The sequence below is a fragment of the Rana temporaria genome, chromosome 3 (assembly GCF_905171775.1).
Source record: "Rana temporaria chromosome 3, aRanTem1.1, whole genome shotgun sequence".
Lineage (NCBI taxonomy): Eukaryota > Metazoa > Chordata > Amphibia > Anura > Ranidae > Rana > Rana temporaria.
The window spans coordinates 28,836,996-28,860,643 of record NC_053491.1 but is presented as its reverse complement, the minus strand read 5'-3'; the positions used below and the strand labels follow the sequence as shown (position 1 = coordinate 28,860,643).

The following is a 23,648-nucleotide window of genomic DNA, read 5'->3' as shown; positions in this document are numbered from 1 at the left end:
TTGTTCCGGCGTAGCGCATCTCATATGCGCTACGCTGATGTATCCCAGAGAGGCAAGCTGAGTATTCACAAAGCACTCGCTCCCTACGTTGCGCCAGCGTAACGTAAATCTTTCGGCGTAAGCCCGCCTAATTCAAAGTAGGTGGACGGTGACCCCATGCAAATGATGGTCCGAACGAACGGCGCATGCGTGCGCATGCTCAGAATGACGTCGAACATACTCCCTAAGATACGACGGCTGAATGCCTACGGCGTGAACGTAACCTTCGCCCAGCCCCATTCACGTAGTACTACGTAAACAACGTAAAATACGACGGCTGTTCCGTTGTCCATACCTTTGCATGGGATGCGCCTCCTACAGGTGGAATAACTTTACGCCGGACGTACACCTTACGTACACGGCGTATACTACTGCGACGGGCGCAAGTACGTTCGTGAATCGGCGTATTTCGGTCATTTGCTCCGACCCTTTTTTTTTTTAACAGCGCATGCGCCGTCCTTAAAATATGCCAGGGTGCATTGCGCAAAAGTTATCACGTCTGCAATCTATGGGATAGATTTAGGGACTTTTTACTAGTAATGGCGGCGATCAGCATTTTTTTTTTTGCGGGACTGCGACATTGTGGCAGAAAAATTGAACACTAAGGGCCAGATTCTCCAAGATCCCACGTTGGCGTAGTGTAAGCCATTTACACTACGCCACCGCAACTTACTGGAGCAAGTGCCGTATTCTCCAAGCACTTGCTCCGTAATTTGCGGCGGCGTAGTGTAAATGGCCCGGCGTATGGCCGCGTAATTCAAAGGGGGCGGCTTGTATTCAAATTAAGCGCGCCCCCGTGCCGATTGAACTGCACATGCGCCGGGCTGAAAAATAGCCCAGTGCGCATGCTCCAGCTCACGACGGAAAACGTCAATGACGCCGACGTGAGCGTCATTGACGTAAAGTCGTATTCAAGAACGACTTAGGAAAACTACGTAACCGACGGAAAAAGACGACGCGGACCCGACGACATACTTAACATGGCATATGGCGGACTGGTTTAAGGTTACCCCTCATATAGCAGGGGTAACCTTACGGAAACGACGTAAACGTCGACGATGCGGCGCAAATTCGTTCGGGAATCGGTGTATCAGGCTCATTTGCATAGTCAAATGAGACCTGAACGTAAACGCCACCTAGCGGTCAGCGTTGTATTGCATTTAGGATCCGACGGTGTAAGTGACTTACACCAGTCGGATCCTAGCCTAATTCCGGCGTATCTTGTTTTGCGAATACAAAACAATGATCGTAGATACACCGGCATAACTCTTTTGAGAATCTGGCCCTAAGTGACACTTTTTGGGGGGCAGTGACACCAATACAGGCGTATAGATACATTTCAGGCGTATCTTGTATTAAGAATCAGGCGCATAGATACAACGGCGCATCCGTGCACTTACGCGGTGCATCAGTAGATACGTCGGCGTAAGTGCTTTAAGAATCCGGGCCCAAGTGTTCAGAAAAGAGCCAAGTGAAATGTAAACGGAAATTTTTTAACATTTTTTATTTTATTTCGCTATGTGAATGAGAACATGAAACTAGTATAAAGTAAGTGCTATCTAAAGTTGGTGCACCAGAGGAAATTTGCTCTAAACTTGACAGCCAAGCTTAAAGTGTAAGTAAACTCACCTATCATTTTCAAGCCAGGAAGCTGCCATCTTGGCCTATGTTTAATCTTCAACTGCCATGATGCTGCTGCACATGTGATCTGTTATGACACCAGCCATTGGATGGTTTGACAGTTTGGTTGAGAGCACAACCAATGTGACAGTTAGCAATCCCGGCATGCCGGAAATGTAACTGCTTTTTGAAACTGTTAAATCGATGGGTTTACTTCCGCTTTAAGAAGGAGAGGTCAGCAGTGGTAGCTTTCATGTATCTTTTATGACAGGTTTCTTTTAAAGGCTGCAGCAAATATATGTATTTTCTCTGCTGTCCACTTTCCACTCACTCAGCATGAAAGACGATTTCGGTTTTAAAGCCAAAAATAAATAAATACGGAAAGACTTACAATCTTCGCTCTTGCTGTTTGGGTTTGGAGATTAGTAACTATCTGAGGAATGATGTGTCCGGGTGCTGGTAGTAACTAATCAGGTGCTCGCCAACTGCCAACCATTTCCCGTCGTGGAAGTCCTTGTAAACTTTCAAATTACATATTATAGCTTGTTTTTCTGTAGCAAAGCTGCATCAAGAATCTGAAATATATAAATCAGAGAGAAAAGAAATCAGAAAAATATCAACATTTTTAGAATTGCTTTTTTGCCCAAAAACTGACTTCTTTTAACCCTTTAGTGCTTCCTACTGAGCACATGGGGAAAACACGTGTATACTTTTCATACCATTTTATATTTAATTCATAATAAAAAGTAGTTAGTCAGGGCCGCCATCAGGAATTTTGGGGCCCCTTACACAGCTTCAGGCATGAGAAGCGGGGGGGGGGGGGGGGCTTTACAAAAAAAAAGAAGAAATAAAGAAAAAAATATATATAAAATAAATTATAAAAAAAGGGGGGTAGCCATCCAGGGCCCTTTAATAAAAAGAAAAACGAAACCTCTGGGTTCTTTAATAAAAAAATATAAACAAAAATAAACCTTTATAAAAAAATGGGTCCCCCAAAAAAAATTATAAAAAAAAGGGGGGGGTTGCCATCCGGGGGCCCTGGGGACCTCTGTGCCCTTTAATAATAATAAATATATATATATATATAAAAAATATATACAATTTTTTTTTTTATAAAAAAATAAATGAAAAAAGGGGGGTTGCCATCTGGGGCCCTGGTTGCCTCCGGGGCCCTGGAGACCTCTGGACACCTAAAAAAAAAAGGGGGGTTGCCATCCGGGCCACTGGGGACCTCCGGGCCCCTTACAGGTGTACTGCCTGTACCCCCTGATGGCGGCCCTGGTTACAGTAAAACCTTGGATTGCAAGCATAATTCGTTCCGAAAGCATGCTTGTAATCCAAAGCACTTGTATATCAAAGCAAATTTCCCCATAAGAAATAATGGAAATGCAAATGATTTGTTCCAAAACCATTTATTCATAGGTCCTTCGGTTTATAGTCCATATAAAAAGATGGTAGGTTATCAAATGGAATCCTCCACAAGGGGATTAGAAGCAAAATCCAGCAGGAGCTACAGAGTATAAAAGAGAAGAGAGGCGCCTCTAAGTGTAGCATTAAGTTGCTAAATGTTGTACCGTCATTAAATGTAACCATATTGCTACACTTAGAGGCTCCTCTCTTCTCTTTTATACTCAGTTGTGACATGACGCTACTTGTATATCAAGACATCGCTTGTATACCAAGTCAAAATGTATTAAAAATGTTTGCTTGTCTTGCAAAACACTCTCAAACCAAGTTACTCTCAAACCAAGGTTTTACTGTATATTGAATTGCCAATGTGCTTGTTTCAGAGGGAAAGATCATATCATTGCAATACCATTTACAGCAGGGGTAGGCAACCTTTCAGAAGTTGAGATTTACCTGGACAACATGGAGGAAATCAAAGATCCTCTGGGGGGTGGGCACACTTTAAAAAACAAAAAAAAACTATCACGCCCCCAACCTAAAAGGTGACATAAAGAACACCCAGTGTGTCACAATAGTGTCTTCTGTCCCCTTCACATCAATCCCCCACAATAGTATCGTCTGCCCCCCCTTCACATCACCCCTCAGCAGTGTTCCTTTCCCCCCTTCCAAACAATAGTGTCCTTTGCCCCCCCACAATAGTGTCCTTTGCCCCCCTCAAGGTTTCCTGTGTCCCCCCAAAGCAGTGTCACCTATCCCCTTCACATCACCCTCCACTGTAATGTCATCTGTCTGTCCTCTGCCCCCCTTCACATCACAGCCCCCACTGTAGTGTCCTCTCCCCCCCCCATAGCAGTGCCCCTCTTTCCCCCTTTCTCCTAGTGGTGTCTTGTGTCCCCCAAAAGCAGTGCCATCTGTCCCCCTTCACTGTGGTTTCCTCTGTCTCCTCCAAATCAGTGTCTTTTGCCCTCCTTCACTTCACCCCCCCCCCCACTGTAGGGTCCTCTGCCCCTCTTTACTTCACCCCCCTCCACTGTAGTGTCCTTTCCCCCTCCTTTACTCCCCCCCTTCTGTAGTGTCCTCTGCCCCCCTTCACTTCACCTCCCCAAACTGTAGTGTCCTCTGCCCACTTCACTTCACCCCCCACTGTAGTGTCCTCTGCCCCTTCACTTCACCCCCCCCCTCACTGTAGTGTCCTCTGCCCCCTTCACTTCACCCCCCCCTCACTGTAGTGTCCTCTGCCCCCCTTCACTTCACCTCACCAAACTGTAGTGTCCTCTGCCCACTTCACTTCACCCCTCCCCCTCACTGTAGTGTCCTCTGCCCCTTCACTTCACCCCCCCTCACTGTAGTGTCCTCTGCCCCCTTCACTTCACCCCCCCCTCACTGTAGTGTCCTCTGCCCCCCTTCACTTCACCTCCCCAAACTGTAGTGTCCTCTGCCCACTTCACTTCACCCCCCCACTGTAGTGTCCTCTGCCCCCTTCACTTCACCCCCCCTCACTGTAGTGTCCTCTGTCCCCCTTCACTTCACCCCCCCCCACTGTAGTGTCCTCTGCCCCCCTTCATTTCATCCCCCCCCCCCACTGTATTGTTCTCTTTTCTCTTCACTTCACCCCCCTGTAGTGTCCTCTGCCCTTTTCATATTAACAAGCTGTTGATTGGTTGCTAGGACCAACGGTCTAGCAAACAATAACCTACAAATGTACAGCTACGGTGATTTGCAGGATCGTGCCACCTTGCCACAGTATAATGATGGCGGCTGGTCGGCAAGCAGTTAAAAACCCAACGCAATGAGGTAAAAATAATTTTTGCAGTGGATTAGTGTGAAAATTACATTAAAGGAAAAAAAAAATCACAAGAGCACCAGACTAGTACAGCACGTGCTGCAGTAATTAAACTATACATTTATACTGATGAAGAAGAAGAGCTCACCTTCTTTGGTTGCTAAGACACATGTACATGTAAGTAGGGTTGGCAATAAAAATGATCTGCTTTAATACAAGCAGTAATGACCTGCCTTATCATCTCATGCTTGTGCTCTTTACTTGTTTCTTCAAGGCAGTGTGAGGCCTCGTACACACGACAGAGATTCTCGGCAGAATTCGTCGAGAATCTCGGTGAAGAGCCGGATTCTGTCGAGAAACTCGGTCGTGTGTACATTTTCGGCCCGATGGAGCCGCCGAGGAACTCGTCGAGCAAATAGAGAGCAGGTTCTCTATTTTCTCGATGGCAGTGGATTTTGGCTCGACGAGTTCTTCATCGGGCTGTTTTTTAAACGAGAAACTCGGTCGTGTGTATGCTAAGAAACCTGTCAAAAACTTAGACACTGGAGACCAACATAGGTAAAACTAGCGTTTGGAATGGAGATAGCACATTCGTGTCGCTTCCAACATTATTTAATCGTTTATTTGCAGCGCTTTACACAATTTTTCCTAAGGGCACAAAACAGCAATATAATAAATTTTTTTTACGATATTCACACAGAGTTCCTTAAAATTAGGTGGAACCTTTTTCTTACTGGACTCAATATTTTTTTTTTTTTTTATTGTCACCTTATTTTGGTCGTGTGTTTTAAATCCTGCTTTTAATCACCTTAATTTTTAATTTTTAAAAAATGCAAATCCTTTTATTTTTTGTAATGTCAAGTTCCCCCCATAGAAACCTTATTGCTTTGTCTTATCTCATGTGTCCCTTTCAAATTACACCTTATATCCAATTTTTACAAAATAAGAACCTGCCTTCTCACTTGCAAAATTGAAATGTAAAAAAATACAAGGACAAGTATGAACTGTAAAAAAAAAATGTACCATTTATTTTGGTAATAAAAAAAAATTTTATATGCAAAAGTCAGCACTGGAGAGCTTGCTGCCATTTGTGCACAGCCAGGTGTGGCCTGATGTGACTGGTGATCAGTTGGAGGCCAAAATGGGGACTTGAGAGGTTCATTCAGGAAGTCACGCATCAAGGTCTTGGACTCCCCGAGGTCAGAAACTGGAGCAGGGCAGGCAGATGTCACCAGGTTGTGGTACTACAGCAGCCTGAACTCTGGTACACCACATGGAAGTAAGGGAGTCACTTTCTTGATTTCTTCAAGGCCTTCCTTGGTGGCTTCCCTGCAGCCTGCTCTTTCACCTTCTCTGCAGCCTTCTCAGCAGCCTTCCTCTTCTGCCTGGCTGGAGGTGGTGCCACAGGGGTAGTACTCATGCCAGGAGGAGGAGTAGACGAAGGTGGTGGAGGATGAGTAGCCGACGGTGGTGGAGGAGGAGGTGGAGGAGGAGGAGGAGCAGTAGAAGGAGGAGGAGTAGTAGAAGGAGTAGAAGGAGGAGGAGCAGTAGAAGGAGGAGGAGTAGAAGGAGGAGGAGCAGTAGAAGGAGGAGGAGCAGTAGAAGGAGGAGGAGCAGTAGAAGGAGGAGGAGCAGTAGAAGGAGGAGGAGTAGAAGGAGGAGGAGCAGTAGAAGGAGGAGGAGTAGAAGGAGGAGGAGTAGTAGAAGGAGGAGGAGTAGAAGGAGGAGGAGCAGTAGAAGGAGGAGGAGTAGTAGAAGAAGAAGAGGAAGCAGAATGTTCAGATGGAGCAGGAGAAGAAGAGGAAGAAGAATGTTCAGATGGAGCAGGAGAAGAAGAGGAAGAAGAATGTTCAGATGGAGCAGGAGAAGAAGAGGAAGAAGAATGTTCAGATGGAGCAGGAGAAGAAGAGGAAGAAGAATGTTCAGAAGGAGCAGGAGAAGAAGAGGAAGAAGAATGTTCAGGTGGAGCATGAGAAGAAGAAGAAGGTGGGGGAGCTTGAGAAGGAGCATGAGAAGAAGAAGAAGAAGAAGAAGGTGGGGGAGCTTGAGAAGGAGCATGAGAAGAAGAAGAAGAAGAAGAAGAAGGTGGGGGAGCTTGAGAAGGAGCATGAGAAGAAGAAGAAGAAGAAGAAGGTGGGGGAGCTTGAGAAGGAGCATGAGAAGAAGAAGAAGAAGAAGAAGGTGGGGGAGCTTGAGAAGGAGCATGAGAAGAAGAAGAAGGTGGGGGAGCTTGGGAGTTATGTGGTGTGTGAGGATGGGGATGGCGGCAAATCACAGTGTCCTCCGTGAGAAGACCCCTCACCCCCTGATTTGCGAGGGTGATGAGGAGGCCCTCAAAGAGGAGGCGTTGGTCTAATGTCATTTCTGACATTTTGGCCAAAACCACTGTGACAAATCCCTCCTGAGCAGTGGGAGGCTGTTGCAGGGTTGCATGGGCGTCCCGAATGAGGGCTAGTGAGGCGTCACGCACCCTTGTATCCCTCACCTGCCTTCTCGGACGCAGACGAAGAGGAGACACCTGGCATCTTGTGCTTGGCCCAGCAACCTCGTGCAACCCACTTGGGCCTGCCACCTCATCCGCTCCACTTGGGCCTGCCACCACGTTACTGATACTTGGGCCTGCCAACACGTCCAAGATACTTGGGCCTGCAGCCTCCTCCAAGCCACTCACCCTGTCCTCCTCCTGCCTGGCATTTTCCTGATCCTCCTGCTGCCTGGTCTCGTCCTGTGTATGGAAAAAAAGTAAAGTTTTACTATTTTAAAAAATTTTTGTTTTATTTATTTAAGCTCCTGACTGTTGCATTTTTTTTTGTCACGACTTAGCTAAGCCAATCATTCTGACCCATGTTTTATGGTCAATCACACCACAAAAATTCATGGCCAATACTGACAAATTTTAGGAATAACACTTTTAGATCTAATTTTTATTTACCTTTAATATCTTAATTTACATCTCTTTAACAACATTTAAACACCACACATTTGCACATTGAAAGTACTATATACCTGGCTCCAGCTGGGCAAATCCGGATCTTCATCCAGGATGGAAGGCTGCTGAGAGGGTTCATCTGCAGAGGGAGCAGCAGGTTGGCTGGAGGGAAGGCTGGAGGGAAGGCTGGACCTTCTCTGGCTTCTGGGGGGAAGGCTAGAAAGTGACTCCCTTACCTCCAGGTGTTCATCCAGGAAGCTCAGTTTGCTGTAGTACCACAACTTGGGTTGAAATACCCGCCCTGCTCCAGCTCCAGACCTCATCGAAGCCAAGACCTTGTTGCGTGCCTTCCTGTAGGTGCCTCTCAAGGTCCCAATTTTGACCTCCAACTGGTCAGTTGTCACATCAAACCCCACCTGTCTCCGCACAAGTGGGAGCAGGCTCTCCAGTGCAGTTTTGCGCAATTCTCTATTTCTCGAGATGGGGTCTTTGGTGGCCCACAGAACAGGAAGTTCTTGCCACCTATCAATGAAGATCTCCAAGAAGTCGGGTCGGTTAAAGCGATTCATCTTTTCCTGTCCAAAACCAAGGATAAAAAAATAATGTCACTACACAATCTATAAAGTCAATTACTCTTTCTCACAAGCTAGCCCTTAAAGGGTCACTAATGGATAACTATATTTTTGGAGGAAATGACTGTTTACAGTGTCTAGAGACATACAAGTGCATACATATAATGTGCCTCTAGTTTCACTTTTGTTTTTTAATTTAGTTATTGTTTCTGTGAAGTAAAGAGACACACAGAACCCAAAAAAAATAAAAGCAGGGCATATTTTAATTTCTAAAATTATTAGCATTGTTTTGGTTGATTTTTAGACACACAGCTTAGACCACAGTGACAAGCTCCCCTGATAAATTTGAGAGGGAGCAGAACCAGGAAGTGATGATTTATGCAAATGATTACAGCTGCTTAAAAGCAAAAAGGGACAATGAGGACATGAAATCAAGACTGATATAATGTAAAGTTAGTTATTTCTGCCCCAAACAATTTTGGCTTATTGCTCCTTTAAATGTCTGTCTTTCCTGAATATGCCACTGCTGTCCCAAGTTCGAAGCATACCTACACGCTTGTCGTTCAAACGTCTTTCTTACGCAACCCGGTCGTATGGACGCTACATGTGTTCGAGCCTTATATACACTCCGCACACGACATCCGCCCATGCTTAAAAAAAATTGATGTTTCCCCCCCGCCCCTTATCTTCCGTCGCAAAAACGACAAGGTGGAATTGGCAGCAGATCATGTTGGGTCAGTTCCTAGGAAACAGATGACCAGTTGTGTCGAACTAATAAGCCAGATCTCATCCTCATTTGTGTATGAAACGTTAGTTAGATAAAAGCACTCCCGATATAGTTTGGTCAAGACATAAAAGCGACCATTTGCATCATGTTTAAACCGACTTGTTTTTAGAAGACATCCTGATGAGAATCGAGATTGCCCACACAACAGTAGTTGGATCAAAATGCATAATCAAAGCGTTGTTTACGTACGACGGCACTATAGCGGACCATTACCTTCAAATTTCAAACTGGCTATGTTTTAATTTATGAACCTAAGATGTAGGCCACAAAATCATTCAATCAAGAAAAACATGTAAAATGTAGTTACATACCGGTCTTTGACCCGATCGTTATCTCCGCCGTCTTCCACAAACTGTGAACGCCCCTTTTACTCACGTGGTAGCCCTTTATACACGCGCATGTGGGACTTTACGCACGTCTCCCCGCCCCTGACGTTCATGGTATCGTATTTTCCCCGCCCCTTTTCCATCTTTTTTTTGTTGGAAGCACATGGAGAATATGGCAGCACGGCGAATCCGTTGTAAGGCCTCCAACATGACCTTTGAGGAAATGGTGGAGATGGTCCTCATCCTCAAAGCAGAGGACTACGATGGGAGGCATGGGCCATATAAGTACCCGAACAAGGTCAAGGCCGCAATAATGGAGAAGGTGAGGAGGAGTCTCCATCGCAAATTCGGAGTGAAAAGGTCCAAGGAGCAGATCCGGAAAAGGTGGTGTGACCTTAAGAAACGTGAGCCGGAACAAATGAAGAGGATCAGGAGAGTGATTAGAAGAAGTAAGTTTGTTATATATTTTGTAAGATTTCTTCCGCGCCATGTGTTTTTTATTTCAGGTTGTACTGTAATATTTTTTTAGGCACAATAATTTGTCGTCAAACTGGACGTCCATTCGGAACGACTAAATATTGTGTTTAAAATCCTACAAATTATGACATTTTTTTAAAATTGTGGTGAGATCAATCGTGAAAATTATGTAGATGTGCTATTAAAACCACAAAACTTTTTTTATTAATTAAATATACAGTAAAAGGAGAGTCTGCTCAGCAGTCGGTGACACATGTGGACTCATTTGCATAATTGTTGTCCCCTTTAATAACCCATTTTGGGCTTCACACAGAGCTGAGGTGATCCAGTGTATACTTTGTTGGCTTACATGTTTAAAAGTAGACCAAAGCTACAAGATTTGTCAGGATCTTTGTGAATGCCTTCAATCCTGTGTTTTGCCCTGAGGGGTTTTTCAAAACATCAATAGTCCCAGATATTGTATAAAGTGAATCATATTCCTCTTTCAGGCCTATAAGCTATAAAAATCCTGTTTCCATTTTCTTCATTCTCGTAGGGCGTCATGAAGCAAGAAGGGAGCAAGAAGTCCAGCAAGCCACACCCCCGAGGGATGGTGATGATGCGCAGCCTGCCACCACATCAGGTAAAGTAACATATAACTAACCCAGCTTCAGGTAATGTAGATGTAGGCCTGCCTAATTTAAAAAAATTGTTTTGTCCCACATTTCAGGATCAGGTGGTGGCTTGGACAGGCATACTGTCCAGATGGTGATCTCAGAAATATGGGCCTGCAGAGAAGAGGTGGAGGAGATTCATCTGGCCAACAGAAAAATCAACGAAAGAGCAAGGAGGGTGGAAACTAAATTAAAAAATGTATTGGATGTTTTGGGGAGAGTCTGAATCTGAAAAAAATACCAAAAAAAAATTTTAAATACCAGATTTTGATGTTTATTTAATTAAAAAAAAAAAAAAAAAGAATATAACCAGATTTAGCTGTTTATTTAATTAAAAAAAAAAAAAAATAATAATAAAACCAGATTTTATACTTTATTTAATTAAAAAAAAAACAAAAAAATAATAAAACCAGATTTTATACTTTATTTAGCCACTTAAGGACCAGCCCATGTACATATACGTCCACAATATGGCACGTACAGGCACATGGGCGTATAGGTACGTCCTCCCCTATTAGCGGGTGGGGGGTCCGATCGGGACCCCCCCCGCTACATGCGGAGGTCGGGTCCGCTCGGGGAGCGATCCGGGACCACGGCGCGGCTATTTGTTTATAGCCGCTCCGTCGCGATCGCTCCCCGGAGCTGAAGAACGAGGAGAGCCGTGTGTAAACACGGCTTCCCCGTCCTTCACTATGGCGGCGCATCGATCGCGTCATTCCCTTTATAGGGAAGACACGATCGATGACGTCATTCCTACAGCCACACCCCCAAACAGTTGTAAACACATACTAGGTGCACCCTAACTCCTACAGCGCCACCTGTGGTTAACTCCCAAACTGCAACTGTCATTTTCACAATAAAGAATGCAATTTAAATGCATTTTTTGCTGTGAAAATGACAATGGTCCCAAAAATGTGTCAAAATTGTCCGAAGTGTCCGCCATAATGTCGCAGTCACGAAAAAAATTGCTGATCGCCGACATTAGTAGTAAAAAAAAAATAAAAAATAAAAATGCAATAAAACTATCCCCTATTTTGTAAACACTATAAATTTTGCGCAAACCAATCGATAAACGCTTATTGCGATTTTTTTTACTAAAAATAGGTAGAAGAATACGTATCGGCCTAAACTGAGGAAAAAAAATGTTTTTATATATGTTTTGGGGGATATTTATTACAGCAAAAAGTAAAAAATATTGCTTTTTTTTCAAAATTGTCGCTCTATTTTTGTTTATAGCGCAAAAACTAAAAACCGCAGATGTGATCAAATACCACCAAAAGAAAGCTCTATTTGTGGGGAAAAAAGGACGCCAATTTTGTTTGGGAGCCACGTCGCACGACCGCGCAATTGTCTGTTAAAGCGACGCAGTCCCGAACTGTAAAAACACCTTGGGTCTTTAGGCTGCATATTGGTCCGGGGCTTAACCAGTTAAGCCCCGGACCATATTGCTGCCCAAAGACCAGAGTACTTTTTGCGATTCGGGACTGCGTCGCTTTAACAGACAATTGCGCGGTCGTGCGACGTGGCTACCAAACAAAATTGGCGTCCTTTTTTTCCCACAAATAGAGCTTTCTTTTGGTGGTATTTGATCACCTCTGCGTTTTTTATTTTTTGCGCTATAAACAAAAATAGAACGACAATTTTGAAAAAAATGAATATTTTTTACTTTTTGCTGTAATAAATATCCCCCAAAAATATATAAAAAAACATTTTTTTTCCTCAGTTTAGGCCGATACGTATTCTTCTACATATTTTTCGTAAAAAAAAATCGCAATAAGCGTTTATTGATTGGTTTGCGCAAAAGTTATAGCGTTTACAAAATAGGGGGTATTTTTATGGCATTTTTATTAATATTTTTTTTACTAGTAATGGCGGCGATCAGCGATTTTTTTTTCGGTATTGCGACATTATGGCGGACACTTCGGACATTTTTGACACATTTTTGGGACCATTGGCATTTTTATAGCGATCAGTGCTATAAAAATGCATTAGATTACTATAAAAATGCCACTGGCAGTGAAGGGGTTAACACTAGGGGGCGAGGAAGGGGTTAAGTATGCCTGGGTGTGTTCTTACTGTGGGGGGGGGGGGTGGCCTCACTAGGGGAAACACTGATCCTCGGTTCATACATTGTATGAACCGAAGAAAAGCATTTCCCCTGCTGACAGGAACGAGAGCTGTGTGTTTACACACACAGCTCCCGTTCCCCGCTCTGTACCGAGCGATCGCGTGTGCCCGGCGGCGATCGCGCCCGCCGGGCACACGCACGGGAGTCGGGGGCGAGCGGGGGGCGCGCGCGCGCGCCTCCGGCGGCGCGCGTGCGCCCCCTAGTGGCGGCTAAAAGGTAGGACGTCATAATACGTGATCTCGCCTAGGAGAGCCACCTTGTGGACGTATTATGACGGTGCGGCGACGGCAAGTAGTTAAGTGGTTAATTAAAAAAAAAAAAAAAATAATAAAACCAGATTTTATACTTTCTTTAATTAAAAAAAAAACAAAAAAATAATAAAACCAGATTTTATACTTTAATAATAATAAAAAAAAATAATAAAACCAGATTTTATACTTTATTTAATAAAAAAAAAACCAAAAAAATAATATAACCAGATTTTAATGTTTATTAAGAAAAAAAAACAAAAAAATTACAAAAATGATTGTATATTGTATGAGAAAAATAACCAAAAAAATTACAAAAATGATTGTATATTGTATGAGAAAAATCACCCACAAAAATACAAAAATGATTGTATATTGTATGAGAAAAATAACCCACAAAAATACAAAAATGATTGTATATTGTATGAGAAAAATCACCAAAAAAATTACAAAAATGATTGTATATTGTATGAGAAAAATCACCCACAAAAATACAAAAATGATTGTATATTGTATGAGAAAAATCACCCACAAAAATACAAAAATGATTGTATATTGTATGAGAAAAATCACCCACAAAAATACAAAAATGATTGTATATTGTATGAGAAAAAAAACCAAAAAAATTACAAAAATGATTGTATATTGTATGAGAAAAAAATCCAAAAAAATTACAAAAATGATTGTATATTGTATGAGAAAAATCACCCACAAAAATACAAAAATGATTGTATATTGTATGAGAAAAATCACCCACAAAAATACAAAAATGATTGTATATTGTATGAGAAAATATAACAAAAATTTTTGTAGGGTATTTATGAATAAATAAAAATAAAAAAATTAAGAAAATAAAGAGCTTTTGAACATCAAAAAAGTGTGTGGTGTTTTTCCTAAAATACGTAAAATTTTCTATGTGTTTGGTTTGGGGGTCACCTGGGAAATGTTTGCTAGTTTATAATGAAAATACACTTAGTTACACTTAGTAAAGAACTCCAAACAACACAAGCAAGACATAACAAGTTTAGAAAAAAGATTATGATTTATTTTTTTGAAAGCTACAATTAGGGCAAATTTGATTGAGATGGTATTGCCCCCCTACCCATGAAATAGTCCATGTATTTGTCCCGGACTTCACGGGCACTCTGGGGGGGCAGTCCTGTGTGGCCAGCTTCAAGGCCCGCCAAAGTTTCTGCAGGGGTCAAATGTTGTGCCTCGGGCCCAACCAGGGCCATATAATTTGGAGATTGTCTCCTTAAAAAATTGTGGAGAATGCAGCAGGCAAAAATAATTGTATTCCACTTATATTCCGCCATGTGGAGAGAGGTGAGGAAAAGGCGGAACCGGCTGGCCATGATGCCGAAAGCGTTCTCAACCACTCTACGTGCTCGGCCCAGCCGGAAATTAAAGACACTCCTCTCTGGGGTGAGGGTGCGCTGAGGGAATGGCCTCATAAGATGGGGTCCCAGGGCAAACGCTTCATCAGCCAGGAAAACAAATGGCAGGCCTTCTACATTCTGGTCATCCGGTGGCAATGACAGATCATCATCCTGAAGGCGAAGCGCGAACTCCGTCTGCCTGAAGGCTCCCCCATCCGATACCCGTCCATTCATCCCGACATCCACAAAAAGGAATTCATACTGTGCTGACACCACCGCCATCAGCACAATACTGTTGAACCCCTTATAATTAAAGAACTGGGATCCTGAACGGGGTGGAGGCACGATGCGGACGTGCTTCCCGTCGATGGCTCCCCCGCAGTTGGGGAAGTTCCATCGGGTCTGGAAGTCCAAAGCCACAGACTGCCACTCCTGTGGTGTGGACGGAAGCTGGGGAAGAAAAAAAGAAAAAATTAGCCACATAACCTTGCAAGCAGATTATACAAAGACATTATAAACATTATAACATTTCTGGGAACTAGCATATTATATCTAAATATATTTAGCCAATTAACACATTAAACACCCCCTCTGATGGGCCAGTGCCCAAGTTTGGGGGAGGGCTAGATGAGTTTGGGAGTCCTAAAATTAAAATTAAGTTTGATTATTGGTGAACATAGACTTTACAACACATTTTGGAGGGGAGGGCTAGATGAGTTTGGGAGTACTAAAATTAAAATTAAGTTTGATTATTGGTGAACATAGACTTTACAACACATTTTGGAGGGGAGGGCTAGATGAGTTTGGGAGTACTAAAATTAAAATTAAGTTTGATTATTGGTGAACATAGACTTTACAACACATTTTGGAGGGGAGGGCTAGATGAGTTTGGGAGTACTAAAATTAAAATTAAGTTTGATTATTGGTGAACATAGACTTTACAACACATTTTGGAGGGGAGGGCTAGATGAGTTTGGGAGTACTAAAATTAAAATTAAGTTTGATTATTGGTGAACATAGACTTTACAACACATTTTGGAGGGGAGGGCTAGATGAGTTTGGGAGTACTAAAAAAAATTAATTTTGATTATTGGTGAACATAGACTTTACAACACATTTTGGAGGGGAGGGCTAGATGAGTTTTGGAGTCCTAAAATTAAAATTAAGTTTGATTATTGGTGAACATAGACTTTACAACACATTTTGGAGGGGAGGGCTAGATGAGTTTGGGAGTCCTAAAATTAAAATTAAGTTTGATTATTGGTGAACATAGACTTTACAACACATTTTGGAGGGGAGGGCTAGATGAGTTTGGGAGTACTAAAATTAAAATTAAGTTTGATTATTGGTGAACATAGACTTTACAACACATTTTGGAGGGGAGGGCTAGATGAGTTTGGGAGTACTAAAAAAAATTAATTTTGATTATTGGTGAACATAGACTTTACAACACATTTTGGAGGGGAGGGCTAGATGAGTTTGGGAGTACTAAAAAAAATTAATTTTGATTATTGGTGAACATAGACTTTACAACACATTTTGGAGGGGAGGGGGGGGGACATTACAATGGATATAACACAATACATTGGGAAGTGACTAGACTAGGTAGGTTGGGGCCCAGGATAGCATGCTGGGGAGGTAAGTGATGGGAAATATGCATGTAGGCCAAAAAAGGGGCATCAAAGTTTACATCATGCATGGGGGCAAAGGGGACATTCACAGCATATTCCAGACATGGTAATTAGGGAAGGAGGAGATAACTACAAGACATTAGCATACATTATAGACATAAAATGTGAGATTAAAGGAGAAAACTTACCCTCATATATTCCTCCTGCAGAACCTGGATGATGGCAGAGCAGGTGTCAGGAATGATGAGGCCCAGAGCCTGGGGGGAGATGCCCGTCGAGAACTTTAAGTCCTGAAGGCTTCTCCCAGTTGCCAGATAACGGAGGGTGGCAACTAGCCTCTGCTCAGCACTGATGGCTTCCCGCATAACGGTGTCCTGCCTGGTAATATAGGGGGACACCAAAGCCAACAGGTGCTGAAAGACGGGATCAGACATCCTCAGGAAATTCCTGTAATCAACAGGATTATTTTCCTGAAGCTCCCGCAGCAAAGGCATGTGAGAGAATTGGTTCCTACGGAGCAACCAATTCTTGGTCCATGAACGTGTCCTCCTCCTGTTCATGAACTCCTCATCGTCTAGGTCATAAACAAACAGACCTATACTCAGAAGATGCTTAGCACGAAGTCGGCGACGACTAGGTGCCTGCAACATGGCTACAAGGCTAGTTACGAACGACAAATCAGAATTGCACTAAACAGACCGCAGTGAAGAACAGCAAGACCTATGAAGAACGACCCTGACAATAAAAAACGCGGGGACAGGACCGCAATGTAAAACAATACGACCTGACCGCACGTCTCGATTGCCTAGATACGACCCACACAAGTACAAACTGAACGGCAGAGATCAATCTGAAAGCACAAAGACTGAAAAGCACGAATCGTCACTCACCAAACTTTTACTAACACGCGTAAACACGGAATCAGCAAAAGGAGCCCCAAGGGTGGCGCCAACAAAATCAAACCTCCCCTTTATAGTCGCGTCATACGTCGTGAGCGTCATCGCGCCGGAGAACGACCAGATTTTGGTATGTTACGTGTGTACGCAAAGCAAGCCTGCCGAGCTTCTCGACAAGTTCAACAAGAAACTCGACGAGCAACTCGACGGGCTTGGCACGTCGAGTTTCTCTGTCGTGTGTACGAGGCCTCAGACTTAAGGCCCGTACACACGATCGGATTTTCCAACAGGAATTGTGTGTAGACAGGCTGTTGTCGGAAAATCCGACCGTTTGTATGCTCCATCGGACAATTGTTGTCGGAATTTCCCCCCAACAAATGTGGGATAGCATGCTTTAAAATTTTCCGACAACAAATTTGTGTTGTCGGATTATCTGATCGTGCGTACAGAACTCTGTCCGAAAAAAATCCAAAGTACAAACACGCATGCTCAGAAGCAATGCTAACCATAACACAACATTAGCAGAAGTTGCCCAAAGGGTGGCGCTAAAGAGCAAAAACCACATAGATTTGTGTTTGTTGGCCGACAATTCTTTGTCCTACGCTTTGTCCACGGAAAATCCGATCGTGTGTACGAGGCTTTAGTCATGTGTTAGTAAATACCCATTTTTTGCCTCCTGAATTTTATTTATTCAAAGTGAACACAAGTTCACCCTATTTACCATAGGTGTGCCCAGCCTAATCAATAAAGCCAGAAAAACAAACAAGGCACCTCTAAGTGCAGAAATATAAAACTTTTAATATCCCCTAAAGGGGTTGAAAACACTTACAAGATGGTGGATGAAGCAGGCATGTAGCAGGTAAGTGTGTCCAGAAGATGTTCCAGTGGCAGGGCAGTCTCAGTCTGATGATAAAGCTTCCAGGGAAGTCCACAGGATAACAGCCAATTTGTGCTGTGAGGCCCTGTACACACGTCCGAGGAACTCGACGTGCCAAACACATCGAGTTCCTCGTCGAGTTCAGTGTTGAAGCCGCCGAGGATCTCGGCGGGCCGACTTTCCTCATTGAACAACGAGGAAATAGAGAACATGTTCTCTATTCGGCCCGACGAGTTCCTTGTCGGCTTCCTCGCTGAAAAGTGTACACACGACCGAGTTTCTCGGCAGAATCCAGCTCCGACCGAGTTTCTGGCTGAATTCTGCCGAGAAATTTGGTCGTGTGTACAGGGCCTCAGTGTTTAGAGAACACAATGGTGATGGAGCCTGGGGATGATCCCCAGGCTCCATCACCATTGTGTTCTCTAAACACTCATAGCACAAATTGGCTGTTATCCTGTGGACTTCCCTGGAGACTGCCCTGCCACTGGAACATCTTCTTACACACTTACCTGCTACATGCCTGCTTCATCCACCATCTTGTAAGTGTTTTTAACCCCTTTAGGGGATATTAAAAGTTTTATATTTCTGCACTTAGAGGCGCCTTGTTTGTTTTTCTGTTCCCATTAGAGATTGCTTGTCTCCCTGAGTGCTGCCTAAAGTGTGTGAAGATCTGCTACCCTCTCCAACACAGACTTTATCTGTCAGGATTCAAATTCTTGGAGCGCCCTGGATATACACATTTTTCTAATCAATAAAGCCGCGTACACACGATCAGTCCATCCGATGAGAACGGTCTGAAGGACCGTTGTCGTCGGTTAACCGATGAAGCTGACTGATGGTCTGTCGCTCCTACACACCATCGGTTAAAAAAAAACAATCGTCTCAGAACGCGGTGATGTAAAACACAACAACGTGCTGAAAAAAACGAAGTTCAATGCTTCCAAGCATGTGTCGACTTGATTCTGAGCATGCATGGATTTTTAACCGATGGTTGTGCCTACTAACCATCGGTTTTGACCTATCGGTTAGGAATCCATCGGTTAAATTTAAAGCAAGTTGGCTTTTTTTTAACCGATGGTTAAACAACCTATGGGGCCCACACACGATCGGTTTTGTCCATCAGACCGTTGTCCTCTGTTTAACCTATTGTGTGTACGAGGCCTAATAGAAAAAAAACAACGTTTTATGTGATGAAATAAAACAAAGTTTTTGAAACTTCATTTTAAAAAACGACGAAGCATACACACCATCGTTTTTTCAAAATGCTCTAGCAAAGCGCGGTTACGTTCAGCATATACGACGGCACTCTGTTCCATTCAAGCTCGCTTCATAACTTGCTTCTGAGCATGCGTGGGTTTAAAACCGTTGTTTTAAACGTCGTTTTGCCCACACACTATCATTTTTTATGACACAAAAAACTACGTTTTGAAAAACGACACAAAAAATTCAAGCATGTTCTAATTTTTTTTTTGTCGTTTTTCAGAAGACATAAAACGACGTTTTCCCCACACACGGTCATTTTAAATGACGTTTTCAAAAATTTCGTTTTTTTTCATCACAAAAAACGACCGTGTGTACACGGCATTAGAGTGTGCACCTCAAAGCTCAAATACATATGTGTGTGTGCATGTGTATACAGTGCCTTGAAAAAGTATTCATATCCCTTGACATTTTCCACATTTTGTCAACCAGAAAACCTAAATGTACTTTATTGGGATTTAATTGACAGACCAACATAAAGTGGCCCATAATTGTGAAGTGGAAAGAAAATGATAAATGGTTTTCAATTTTATTTTAGAAATAAATATCTGAAAAGCCTGGTCAGAGTTGATGGGAAGATGGATGGAGCCAAATACAGGGCAATTTTAGAAGAAAACCTGTCAGGCCACGTACACATGGTCGGTCCAAACCGATGAAAACCGCCTGAAGTCCAGTTTCATCTGTCCAAACCAACCGTGTGTACGGCCCATCGGTCTGTTGTCCTTGACCAAAATTTTAGAACTTGCTTTAAAATCGAACCGATGGACCGCTGACCGATAGGTCCAAACCGATGGTTAGTACACAAAAGCATCGGTTCAAAACCTGCGCATGCTCAGAATCAAGTCGACGCATGCTTGGAAGCATTGAACTTTGTTTTTTTCAGCACGTCGTGTGTTTTACGTCACCACGTTCTGACACGATCGGATTTTGAACTGATGGTGTGTACGCACATCAGACCGTCAGGCCACTTCAGCGGTGAACCGTCGGACCATTCTCATCGGTTTGGACCGACCATGTGTACGCGGCCTTAGAGTCTGCAAAAGACTTGAGACTGGGGCGGAGGTTCACCTTCCAGCAGGACAATGACCCTAAACATACAGCCAGAGCTACAATGGAATGGTTTGAATCAAAGCATATTCATGTGTTAGAATGACCCAGTCAAAGTCCAGACCTAAATACAATTGAGAATCTGTGGCAAGACTTGAAAATTGCCATCACAGATGCTCTTTGTTTTATACATAGTAGTAATGATCAAATATTTAATAAATGTTCAAAAGACATGATTAGTACAACACATATAGCATAAATAATGTCAGATATAATGAAGACATGATTAGAAAAATATACCCACATACATCAATACATATACAGGTTAAAAATTCAAGGCAAGCTTGTCTTGGTACCCTATGTTGGAAACTTGACGTGTCTCATGCATACAGCCACTCATCAGAAGTTAGATGCATAGTTATGCTAAAAGGAAAAATGATTAATAAATCTATTTATGTATGGTACCCGCTAAGAGGGAAAAAAACATCACGTAACCAAGCAAGTTCTCAATTACTCATACAGCAGCCCTTGGACTCAGGGCCGATCCTAGGGTCACAGGCGCCTGGGCGCAGAAATATTTCTGGTGCCCCCACATGGGCGTGGTCATTTTACTAACTCCTGCCCTTTACAAATGTTTCTATGGCAACGACTCAACCACAGAAATGCTCCCCCACAAAGTCTTCATTACCCTGGGATCCTTACATGATCTCTTAACAATAAACAAAATACAGGAAGAGAAGCAGAGTACTTTATTGGGACCTGGAGGGGGGCCTCTCTGATGGACACAGAGAGGGCTTCTGTTAGAGAGTCTGTTAGAAAGACCCCCAGACACACTACAGACATGATACAGGAGTTGGTCAGAGACTATAGACATAGTACAGGAGATGATCAGAAACTGCATACATAGTACAGGAGATGATCAGAGACTGCATACATAGTACAGGAGATGATCAGAGACTGCAGACATAGTACAGGAGATTATCAGAGACTATGCAATCTATCTTGCCATAAAACATCTAGAGTAGGGGCAGCCCAGAGCACGTGTAAAGGGATGCAGGGGATGCCATCCTCCAGCACACTGAACACTGTGACTCACCTCGGTTCTCTCTGCAGTCCGAGATAGAGATGGGAGGGGGAGGCATTCCAAATGGAGTTGGTAGAGACAGTGCGTGATCCCAGACTCCCATGGTGAGGAATTAATTCCATGCCCATCAGCACTCAGCAGCCACTGAAAACTAGAACCCTCCTGTCAAGAAGAGGAACGGCCCCTCCCCCGAGCACTGCCAGAAGGAGGGGAGAACTCTGGCACTTCGGCCCCCACCTCTGCAGGCGCCTAGGTGCAAAGCACCCTGCGTACCCTGCCTAGGATCGACCCTGCAACTGAGACCAGCTCCTATGGGGGAGTGAGTGGTGGTCCTTGATAGGCTGTCTGGCCTGGGGTTGAGGCAGAAGACCCACCTCAAATAAGTTAGGGACCGAAGGAAGCAACCAGGGGGGGATAACCAACCGTTGTGGCATATTCCCTAGGTGTAGTGTATGTGCACTTGTCATGCACCCGATTCTGTGAAAAAAAGCGTCCATGGCTTTGTGAATTTAGTGAGTGTCTCCCTTGCCTGGTGGACAAGTTGCTCCATTTCAGCTAGTTTTCCTACGTGTCCAAGCCAGTCAGAGGCCATAGGCCACTGTGGGAGTTCAGGGGCACTATGGGAGCTGGAAGGCACTGTAGAAGGTTAGGGATCAGCAGCTGGCTGGAGGCGCACAAGAAGAGGGCACAGTGGTTGAGAACCACTGGTCTACAGCATACTTAGATGTGATTACATAACCTCCTGCTAAGATTTACAATATACATACTTTCTACGTGTGGCCCCAGGGTCTTGTGCAAGCCTAAAGGAACAGGGAAGATAACCATTTACATGTCAGTTAACGTGTCAAATTTCATAACCTTAACAAGATATTAGATGTTAGATGACCTTCTAATACCTCCACATTACGTCAGCTGTGCTCCTGCTTGCCCATGGCTCCTGGGCATTACAGCAGATATTTCATTATTTTATTATAAGTGTTGGGATACTTGCCTATCAGAATTAACGGTAATGTTAATTTATGAAAACTTAGTTCTGTATTCCCTATTAGATGCAATTGCGCCTTTAACATTCATTTTGTGACCTGTCTTGGAAAAATAGGAAGCTAAATATGATTAGGCAGATCAGACTCTTTCCCTTCTTTCAGTTTAGATAAATCAGGCCATGTTGCCTGCCAAGGACATGACTTTAGTGATCTGTACACATTCAGGGCCAGATTCACAAAAGAGATACAACGGCGTATGTCCTGATACGCCGTCGTATCTCTGAAATACGATTGTCGTATCTCTGCGCCTGATTCATAGAATCAGGTTACGCATAGATAGCCCTAAGATCCGACAGGTGTAAGTGACTTACACCGTCGGATCTTAGGCTGCAATTCCAGGCCGGCCGCTAGGTGGCGATTCCATTGCGGTCGGCGTAGAATATGCAAATGACTAGTTACGTCAATTCACGAACGTCCGCTTTGCCTGTCGCTGTAAATTTACGTAGTTTCCGTGGAGATACGCCGCGTAAAACTAAAGCTGCCCTCTAGGTGGTCTAGCCAATGATAAGTATGGCCGTCGTTCCCGCGTCGAAATTTGAAATTTCATGTCGTTTGCGTAAGTCGTCCGTGAATGGCGCTGGACGCCATTTACGTTAACGTCGAAACCAATGACGTCCTTGCGACGTCATTTAGCGCAATGCAAGTCAGGAAATTTTAGGGACGGAGCATGCGCAGTACGTTCGGCGCGGGAACGCGCCTAATTTAAATGGTCCCCGCCCCATTTGAATTAGGCGGGCTTGTGCCGGGCGGATTTACGCTACGCCGCCGCAAGTTTACAGGCAAGTGCTTTGTGAATCAAGCACTTACGCTGAAAACTTGCGGCATTGTAACGTAAATGTAATACGTTACACCGCCGCAGCGTAGGGCGATTCTACGTGAATCTGGCCCTCAGTTTGTAGACATTTTAACCACTTACGGTCCGGAAGATTTTCCTCCTTAATGACCAGGCCATTTTTTATGATTCAGCACTGCATCGCTTTAACTGCCAAATGTGGGATTGTGTGACGCTGTACCCAAACAAAATTGATGTCATTTTTCCCCCCAAAAAATAGAGCTTTCTTTTGGTGGTATTTGATCACCTCACTATAAAAAAATAAAAAAATAAAATATTTTTTACCTTTTGCTATAATATATATCCCAGAAAAAAATTAGTTTCTTCATCAGTTTGGGCTAAACGTAATGTATTCTTCTACATGTTTTTGGTAAAATAAAAAGCGTATATTGATTTGTAGATGCTATAACTTTTGCACAAACCAAATAGGGGATATATTGATGGCATTTTTTAAAATTTTACTAGTTATGGAAGTGATCTGCGATTTTTAGCAGGACCGCGGCATTGCAGCGGACAGATAAGACACTTTTGACACTTTTTTGGGAACAGTGACATTTATACAGCGATCAGCGCAAATAAGGGGTTAACACTAGGGGCAATCAAAGGGTTAAGTGTGTTCCTTGAGAGTGT

General features: G+C 43.5%; 1 protein-coding gene across 2 annotated transcripts in view; it reads left to right on the top strand.

The window, feature by feature from the left end:
- Window positions 1-23,648, top strand: part of ST8SIA2 (ST8 alpha-N-acetyl-neuraminide alpha-2,8-sialyltransferase 2) — a 510,945-nt gene that overhangs the window by 315,890 nt on the left and 171,407 nt on the right. The window lies entirely within an intron of this gene.